The sequence below is a fragment of the Oryzias latipes genome, chromosome 5 (genome assembly GCF_002234675.1).
Source record: "Oryzias latipes chromosome 5, ASM223467v1".
Classification (NCBI taxonomy): Eukaryota; Metazoa; Chordata; class Actinopteri; order Beloniformes; family Adrianichthyidae; genus Oryzias; species Oryzias latipes.
This window is the reverse complement of record NC_019863.2, coordinates 877162-887783: the sequence shown is the minus strand read 5'-3', so window position 1 is coordinate 887783 and position 10622 is coordinate 877162.

Here is a 10622-nt window from a genome sequence, read left to right as displayed (position 1 = left end):
TCCGCTGCTGTAGCCCATCTGCCTAAGGGTTGGACGTGTTGTGCGTTCAGAGATTGCTCAGACCTCGGTTGTGACCAGTGGTTCTTTGAGTTCCCGTGGCCATTCTCCTCTGACATCAACAAGGCCTTTCTGCCCACAGAACAGCCGCTCACTAAATGTTTCCCTTCTTTAGACCATTCTCTGCACACCCTAGAGATGGTAGTGAGTGATAATTATGGCGTTTCATCTATGCCATAAATTGAACGAGCGTAAAGACAACTGAGCGAGCGTTTTCAGGAACTGAGTGAGGAACCTTACAACCGCGCCGGCGCAATTCTAACCGAGAGACCCCTTCAGTTGATTAACATGTAATTTTATGTAACCTCACAAAAAAACCAATATGTTCTTTCTAAATAGTGATTTATTTTTTAATTATTTCAATGTTGGTGCAAAGGCAACTGTAATTTTTGAACAATATGATCACAATATGATTGATCACATTTACACAAAAATACTAACATTATATTTATGTTTTCTGTAGCTACACAAAAAGTGAACATGTTGAAGTTTTATTAGTTTTTCTTTTGTCTTAGTCAAAGATGAAGTCTTTGAAAACTTTAACAGAAATGTTTTATTTCTTTTTAGATGATTAAATTGTTTCTATTTAGTTTATTTGTGTCTGTTGGCCACTTCAGCTTAATCCCTTTTTCTAAAATGTTGTTATTACTTCTTCTTAAATTTAACATATAAAATAATCCAGATGTTATTAGAAAAGTGTTTCAGTCAGAAAGATGAATTGGACCAAACTCTGGGATGTTTGGCTGTTAACAAACACAAACCTTGAAGGAGAACTAAACTGTTGACCTCTGATTTCATCAAAAAGATTTCAAAACTGTTTGATGTGTGTTCGTTGTGGTTTAAGACAGGAAAGACTCATTGTACGCTGAGACGCTGTCACTTTCACCCTATGCATCATGGGAGATGTAGTGATGGCAGACAGACTCTCTTCTCTCAGCTTCATTGTTTAGTTACCTTTTTCCACGGTCTGACACCAGTTTCCGCGGGAAGCAACACCCCTAAAGACGAGCTTTAGCTGGTATTTTTGTTGGAACTGAGAGATGCTGCAGTGGCGCAACCAGGGGGTGGCCAGGGTCAACCCTGGCCTACACATGGCCACCCCACTGGCCAATATAAACTGTGGTAGCGTCAGTTATGCATTTCATCCCAAATGCACAGCCTGCAGGCGGCGAGTCGCTCTGATCACCTGAATTGAAGATGCCAGAATTTTATGACATAATTTTTATTTTAGTAGGACAATAAGGTCCTGATTAGTCAGTACAGGAAGTTTTGTGTCAGTAACTACAGCATTTTCAGAGTTATTGAGGATTTTTGACTAAATCTGATCCATTTGTTAATATGAACAATTCCTAAAAATAAATAAAGTGAAATATTGACATATTCTTTATTTTAGTATGACAATAAGGTCATGATTAGTCTGTTCAGAAGGTTTGGTGACAGAAGCTTTAGTATTGGTCATTATTGAGCAGTATTGAGCTATTGTGCATATTTGTTATGATTCATATCTCTTTTAAATTTTAAAAAGAATATGCAATAAAATAAAAGAGATTGACTTTCTCATAAAATATTTATTGTAGCATGAATATGCTGAAGAGGAAGGAGCCCACTAAAGAGGGCTGAGTATGGCTGCAAAAAAGGCCCCACCTGTACAGAGAAACACAGCACTGTAAGATAACTCTAAGAGCAGGAAGTGGAAAAAAACATATAGCTTTAAATATGTTTTAAAACAAAATAAGTCACTAAATGACTTAAAATCTGAAGGATTACATACAATATTTCAATGTTTCAGTGTGTGAATGTTTTTTCTACTTCATTCTTCTTAGTCATCTTTCATTCCTTGTTTCTCCTGCAGAATAATGCAACTGCATCTCCTTTGAAACTGTTTACTCCTCTAGGTTTTGTGAGTTCAGTGTAAAGTCCTGCACTCATGCAGGGATGTCAAAATCCACTCCTAAGGGGCGGAGTCCTGCTGTTGTTTCAGTTAAAAGTGTATTTTGCCATAAATGTATCGGCAAGGGCAGGGCAAGTTAGAAAACAGGACTCAAGTACCTCAGGACTTGGCAGTAGCGCCTCAATGAGTTCTTGTTTTTCATGTTGGGCCACGTTTGTTGTCAGAGCTCTTCTTGTTTCCCACCTCATTCCTTCAAATGAGTTTCCTGTTTGTTTGCGTTGAAAGCTCAGATGTCGGCCCTGCACAAAATGTTGGGACTTTTAACAGCAAGACACATTTGATGCCTCAGTCCACAGTTTTTGTTTAAGTTAGCAACACCTGACATATCTCCAGTCTCTCTGTGTTTATATGAGATTCTCTCAGTCAGATATTCCCATCAGCGAAAAATTAATAATTAATAATCTGCGTAGATGTCATAACTGAAGACCTTTGTGACCCAGGTACCCTGATAAATCTACCGATCTCTGCACCACAATGGCAGACAGGATTTAACCCTTGTGCTATCCTATGCAATTTAACATTGGGAGTGGGGTCATCTAGACCCACTAGACAGTGCTCTGAACCTTTTTTCTTCAATGATTTGTGATCTTCACTGGTGTCCATGGATTACATGAAATCTTTCACCTTTATCCACCTTTGTCATGGTAGAGAGAACACGTCAATGGAAGGGGGGGTCATCTAAGATAGCACAAGGGTTCAGTCACTACGGCGCAGCAACTCTCCTGTACCCCCCCACCACACACTAGAATAAAATGTAAACTTTGACTTTTTGAGTGTCGGTTTCCTATTTTTGTTAGAGAGAGATTGTTTTATCTAAACTAAGAAATTACAAATCTTGTATGTGTGTGAGAAACCCGGGTGTTATGTTTGACTGTGAGATTAATTTTATATCAGAAATTAAAAATATTACAAATATCAAACACAAATATTTGATATTTTAATTGTCTATGTTCTCTTTTTACCAGTTTGTATATGTGAATGTATATACATTTATTTATTTTTTCCTTATTTATTTATTTTTTACATTTTGGATTCACACTTACCATTTTATTTGTCAATTAATGTTTGTTTGTGTACTTATTTGTTTTTTTCTGTTTTGAATGTTTTTTCATTTGATTCCTTTTCCATTTTATTTGTAACTTTAGTCTTTTCCTCAGAGGGATCCTCCACATCGGTGACTGACCCTTCTCAGTGAACGGGGTCTCTGCAGTGGGATCTCCCGGGTCTGGCTCTTTTGATCGGATCTGGGGGGTCCTGTGGTAGTGTACTCCGTGAATTTGAGTGGGGGGTCACTGATGTGGACATGTCCCCAAAATATTGTTTTCCCACTTCGGTACAAAGCCAGGTTTCTACATTGCATCATTTTATCACTCTTTTTATCAAGGTGTGTGTGTGTGGGGGGGCATTGTGCAAGTTTTAAACAAAACATTTGTTTTGTCTTGTCCTTTTGTTTTCAAATTTGATTATATTTTTATGAAAAAGCACTTTGAGTGACCTGAGTTGTAAAAGTGCTATATAAATAAAGCTTGATTTGATTTGATTTGAAAAATTAGACTTTTGGGGACAGTATTTACACTTCGTTGGCTGTTAAAACTTTAGGATTGGTTTTTCCAAGCAAATAGAATTTAGAAATGATTTAAATTAAACATAATTGCGTGGCTGCAGCTGGCACAATAGTTGGCACTCTTGGCTCACAGCAAGAAGGTCCTGGTTTGAATCCCGGCTGGGTCTTTCCTGTGTGGAGTTTGCATGTTCTCCTCATGCATGCGTGGGTTTTCTCCGCCTTCCTCCCACAGTCCAAAAACATGCTTCATAGGTTGCTCTAGTCCAGTGTTTTTCAACCACTGTGCTTTAGCACACTAGTGTGCCGTGAGAGATGTGCCGTGGGAAATTACCCATTTTCACTGATGTAAAAACATTTCCCATCTCCAGGATATCAGCTCTTTGATTATCCAAACAGGCTCTGATAAAACACTGAGTAGTTAGAAATATGAAAGATCACAAAAGACTTTTTTTGTGTTTATTTGATTCTATTACAGACATTTTGATGAGAACGGCGGTGCCGCAATTTAGCTGCAGCCTCTGCTCTGTTTTCGGCAAAAGTCCCGCACCTTTAACTGTCTCCACCCATCATTCTTGGAGGCTTAATCACATATCATCAGTCTGACCAATCAGAAGTGGTTAAAGTCTTCACTTCCTTGTTCCGATTTAGCTCATAAAGTCTCTCCGTTCCAACAAAATTACCAGCTAAAGCTCGTCTTTAGCGGTGCAGCTTTCCTCGGGATCCGGTATCAGACCGTGGAACAAGTGAACAAAACAGTGAAGCTCAGAGAAGAGAGTCTGTCTGCGTTTAGCTGCTTTTTGCACTACATCTCCCATGATGCATTGGGTTAAAGTGACAGTGTCTCAGCATACAATGAGTCTTCCCTGTTAAACGTCCTGAAACCACAACGAACACACATAAACTAGTTTTTAAACCTTCTTGATGAAATCAGAGGTCAACAGCTTAGTTCTCCTTCAAGGTCAAACATCCCAGAGTTTGGTCCAAGTCATCTTTACAACTGAAACACTTTTCTAATAATGTTTGGATCATTTTATATGTTAAATTTAAAAAAAAGTTAACATCAACAAAAGTTAACAAAACATTTAAGAAACAGGATTAAGGTGATTTGGCAAACAGACACAATTAACCCTTGTACTATCTTAGATGACCCTTGTGCTATCCTATGACCCCCCCCCCCCCTACTTTGACGTGTTCTCCCTACCATGACAAAGGTGGATAAAGGTGGAAAGATTTCATGTAATCCATGGACACCAGTGAAGATTACGAATCATTGAAGAAAAAAGGTTCAGAGCTCTGTCTAGTGCAGGGGTGTCAAACATACGGCCTCGTAGGCCGTATCGGGCCCACCAGGTGGTTTAGTCCGGCTCACACATGAAGAGTAAAAATCATAAGGACGGTTAAATAAAGAAAGCAAGTTTCTAGTCCATTCCTGTGGCGAGTTATGATTCTTTAAAGAAATAACCAAAATGCGCAATTCCGTCACTAGGGGGAGAAATGGAAAGGCAAAACAGGTGAAACAGCATATCTCTGGATGTGCCAAAAGTGAAACATAACAGCTCTGTTTCTGGGTAAGAAATACTTTGGTTCCCTATGAGCCTTACCGCTGTTATCTTGCTATAAGGATGATCAGTAGCAACACCCTAATGACCAAAATGTTGTCAAAAAGTGAAGTGAAGAGATTTCCAGGAAAAATGGACAGTTTTTTTTTCTTTCACGATGCTGAATGCAAAACCCCCATGCTTGGTATGTCATCAACAGGTTGCAGTGTTCAAAGAATATAACATTCAGCACCACTAAGAGACTCACCATAAAGAAAAGTTTCTGGATTGTCAGATGTAAAATATTCAGTCTGTATAAAATTAAATAGACCAACTTTTTTTTAAATGAAATTAATTTTATTCAAGATCCATTGGCCCCAAGTGATTAGGCTACTATGTTGGTTGAGGCATTTTTTCAAATTGAGTAAAAAAAAAACTAAAACAAAGCTGTTATTTTGCTTTTATGTTATGGTCCGGCCTACTTGAGATCAGACGGGCTGAATGTGGCCCCTGAACCAAAATGAGTTTGACACCCCTGGTCTAGTGGGTCTAGATGACCCCACTCCCGATGGTAAAGTGCCTAGGATAGCTCAAGGGTTACACTAAATTCAAACAATTTAATAATCTAAAAAGAAATAAAACATTTCTGTTAAAGTTTTCAAATATTTCCTCTTTTATTAAGACAAAAGAAAAACTAATAAAACTTCAACATGTTCACTTTTTGTGTAGTTACAGAAAACATAAATATTATGTTAGTATTTTTGTGTAAAATGTGATCAATCATATTGTGATCATATTGTTCAAAAATTACAGTTGCCTTTGCACCAACATTTAAAAAAATATTTTAAAAATAAATCACTATTTAGAAAGAATATATTTGTTTTTTTGTGAGGTTACATAAAATTACATGTTAATCAACTGAAGGGGTCTCTCGGTTAGAATTGCGCCGGCGCGGTTGTAAGGTTCCTCACTCAGTTCCTGAAAACGCTCGCTCAGTTGTCTTTTGTCTTACATAAAATTACATGTTAATAAACTGAAGGAAAAAACAACTACCAGGGTAAAATGTCAAATAATTTAGTTGAAAATTATTACAGAAAACTAACTTAACTTTGATTACATCTTTTAGAAAAAACAGCTGCAACTTCCAGCTTTTTCCACCACAATTATCACAAAAATGCATCTGAGATTGTGGAGGGACTGTACGTCAATAGAGATTATAGAGTTTCTCCTTTTTTAATTTTTTGATGCTGGTGTGCCGTGGGATTTTTGTCAAGGATAAAGTTTGCCTTGGTTCGAAAAAGGTTGAAAAACACTGATCTAGCCTTACCTCTTGCAACTTCTTTTCTCAGAGATCCTAATTTCCCTGGCTTGTGTGTAACCATTGTGCTATCCTAGGCACTTTAACATTGCGAGTTGGGTCATCTAGATCAGTGTTTTTCAACCAGTGTGCCGCGGCACACTAGTGTGCCGTGGGAGATGGTCTAGTGGGAAATTTCCCTCATTAACTGATCTAAAAACATTTTCAATCTCCAGGATATCAGCTCGGTGTTCATCCAAACAGGCCCTGATAAAACACTGAGTAGTTAGAAATATGAAAGATCATAAAATACTTTTTTCTTTGTGTTTATCTGATTTTATTAAAGACCTTTTGATAAGAATGACGGTACCGCGATTTAGCAACTAAAGCCTGACCAATCAGAAGTGGTTAAAGTCTTTACTTCCTTGTCCTAATTCTGTTGATAAAGTCTCTCAGTTCCTAAAGCTCGTCTTTAGCGGTGTAGCTTTCCACAGAATCCAGTATCAGATCGTGGAACAAGTGAACAAAACAATGAAGCTCAGAGAAGAGAGTCTGTCTGCCATCACTACATCTCCCACGATGCATTGGGTTAAAGTGACAGCGTCTCAGCGCACAATGAGTCTTCCCTCTTAACGTCTTGAAACCACAACGAACACACATCAAACAGTTTTTAAATCTTCTAATTTAACCTTTATTACATCTTTTAGAAAAAACAGCTGCAACTTCCTGCTTTTTCTGCCACAATTATCACAAAAATGCACGTGAGATTGTGGAGGGACTGTAGATCAATACATACTAAGAGTTTCTCCTTTTTTTTGTTTGGATGTTGCTGTGCCGCGGGAGATTTTTGTCAAGGTTAAAGTGTGCCGTGGCTCAAAAAAGGTTGAAAAACACTGATCAAGACCCACTAGTCAGTGCTCTGAACCTTTTTTCTTCAATGATTTGTGATCTTCACTGGTGTCCATGGATTACATGAAATCTTTCCACCTTTATCCACCTTTGTCATGGTAGGGAGAACACCTCAATGGAAGGGGGGGGGGGTCATAGGATAGCACAAGGGATAAACAGCAGCACTCATAAGATGATGTTATTCGCTGATGACGCTCTGGTACTGCTCACACAACCACAATGTTCTCTCCCCACACTTTTCAGAATCATTGACCAGTTTTCTCATCTATCACGTACAAGGTTAACTGGACTTAACCCTTTACCACTATGCTTTGTCTCAGACATTTTTCACTGGGAACTGCCTCCTGAAAGAGCTCCTTCTTGGTATAGTCTTGTAACCCACTGCCTCTCCTAAACCTTATTACTAATAAACTCTCTGTTAATAACGAAAGTCACCCTATCGTCTCCTTTCTACAGTTTGTTTGGAAAAGAACTGCTACTTCCATTCACACCTTCATACTATGGCCTCAATTTGGCTTAATCCAGGTTTGTGCATCAAGAAATCCCTGTTTTGTTGGGGCCCTTGGGTGAGAAGAAATATTCTGTTGCTGGGAGATTTGTTTGAAGGTGGAACTCTTAAATCTTTCAATGACCTCAGTACCAACTTCCTCTGAATACATTTTGGAGATTCTTACAGCTCCGACATCTGCTGCCTTTGGTTCACCAACCTCCCCCACTGAAGTTATAGACGGATTCATTTGTGCTGTAGCAGTCTTCTGCCAAAGCTGAATGCTATAGAGCAGGGGTCGGGAACCCATGGCTCACGAGCCACATCTGGCTTGCAGACAAATCTTTAATTATACAAAAACGTTTCATTACAGCAGTCCTTCTCGGGCATGTGCATGTGATGCCAGTTTGTATTGGCCTAAAACTTGCAATTGCCGTCCCGGCAGACGCGCGCTCCCGTCTTTGAGAAGGAGCCGCGTGGGAGAAGGAAAAGGGGAGAGGTAGTGGGCTCAGGCTGCAAGGTGAAGCGGCGCACTGATTAGAACACGCTGTCCGTCACATACCACACACTGCAGCGTGTGAGTATTGCTGACAATGTTTAGCTCCACGTCTGCATGTGAGCAGTCTTTGTCACATCTAAAGAACATTCAGACCAACCTATGATCATGTTTAACAGATGGAAGTCTCAACGCCTACATGAAGCTTAAACTCACCACGTATCAACCAGACTAGAGCATCAGCATAACCACCATGCAGCACCAGAAGTCACATTAATGCTAACTCATTTATTAGCAACAGCATAATGTAGCGTCCCTTTCACACACTGAGGCACAGAGACTTTATCTCTTTTAAGGTTCTTTATTCTTGTTACTGCAGGCCGTAACCAACGCCGTACAATTTATTCAGCAACTCCTGAATCTCTCCCAGCGAGACGAGAGCGCTCCTCCAATTATTTATTTCCCTGCTCCTGCACCAGCCCTCCTATATCCTATTCAGCCCATAGATGAACCCCATTGGTTCAAACTCTCCAACGACAGGCTGAGCGACAGAACTGGGGCCAACCAGCATCTCTGTGATGCGTTCAATGAACTCCGGAACTTGAACGCGACCCAACAGCCACCCAGTCCAACTCAGTCCTCTACAATAACAATGTTATTAAAAAAGAATCCACAGACTTATTGTACTCTAAAAGTGTTGAAATGACATGAAATGAACACATTCACTGTTATATTTAGTTTTAAACATATTGTATGGCTCTCACCGAATTACATTTAAAATGATGTGGTGTTATTGGCTCTCTCGGCCAAAAAGGTTCCCGACCCCTGCTATAGAGCCTCAGCTTATTATTCACTGGTTCTCACGAAATCTGATAAGGGGGCCTCACAAGTCAAGCTGGCATGGGAAAATGATCATTATGCACATTTTACAGATTCCGAATGTTAGAAAAATATTTTTTAAATATCGAGGGAACTTAGAAATAAGACCTATTAAATTCAAAATTATAAATCGAATGTACTGGACACCCTATAAACTGCACAAGATGAAACTTTGTCAGTCCACTGCTTGTTGGATATGGCATGTTCACCCAAGTGTTCAGAGCTTCTGGATGGGAATCCATCAGTGTACCAAACTATTAGTTAAGCACAATATATCCATTTCCCAGGTGCTTTTTATTTTGGGCGATCTGTCACGTCTTGACAATCTTCCCTCAAATGATGCTGAATGGGTTCAGACGGTATTAATATTGGGTCATAAACGTATTGTTTCCCAGTGGAAGTCCCACCATCTCTTTGAGGCAAAGTCACCTTGGTAAACTAGCTGCACTGGACCATTTTTTCAAACCAATTGTTAGAATAAAATAGATAGTTTCCATCTAAAATGGGATACATCTCTTTCTAACTTGGATGGGACAATTTAATGTCTTATGGGGATGTTTCCTTCCTATTTGTTGTGGGGTGATAAGACTATTTGATTATCCGTCTAATGTGTTTAATACTCTTGCAGGGTGACTTGCGTTACTTTTTGTTTTTTCTTTTAAATGTATTTCATATATAGTGTGCAGTTCTGGCGGTGTTAAATTGTTAAAAAGGTTGACTGTGACGTGTCACGGCTATATTAATCAGCCATCTGACTTTCATGTGAATGAAAACAAGCACAGAGGAACTGCACAGCAAAGGTCAAGGTGCAGCTGTCTCACATCATCAGGCAGCTTTTAATGGAAATCACCAACATCACTTCAGGTCATATATTGTCCAGATGAAGGCAGCCTGGATCGCATCCATTCTCTTGTGTAGAAGAGACCGGCCAGATATTGTAAATTGCATATACTTGTATAGTGCTTTGTATATACTTTGTATAGTGCTTTCTACGTTCGTTTAAGACCCTAGGTGCCTTACAGTCACAAACCCATTCACACACTGGTGGTGGCTCAGATGCCAAACACTGGTGTCAACTTTCCCGCAGAGGCAAGGTGGGGTTCAGTGTCTTGCCCAAGGGCACTTCAACACATGGGGGGGAGGGCGGGAATCAAACCTGCAGTCTTCTGATAGGAGGTTGACCGCCCTACCGCTGCACCTAGATATAAAGCTGAAGTCCCTTTTTTGACACCTGGTTTGTCTCTCGATAAGTTTAAGTTAAGGGATTTTTTGAAAAACTTATTGGATTTTGTAAACACTGTTTCACTTCATAGGTTTCAAGAGAGTGAAGCAACTGTAGTGTGGTGATAAACACGCCTCTGTGTGCTTTCAACATAATGATCTCACTGTGTTCAGTGTACTGACTCACTGGAGCTAAAACCAAAACATTTTGAAAGAAAAACCG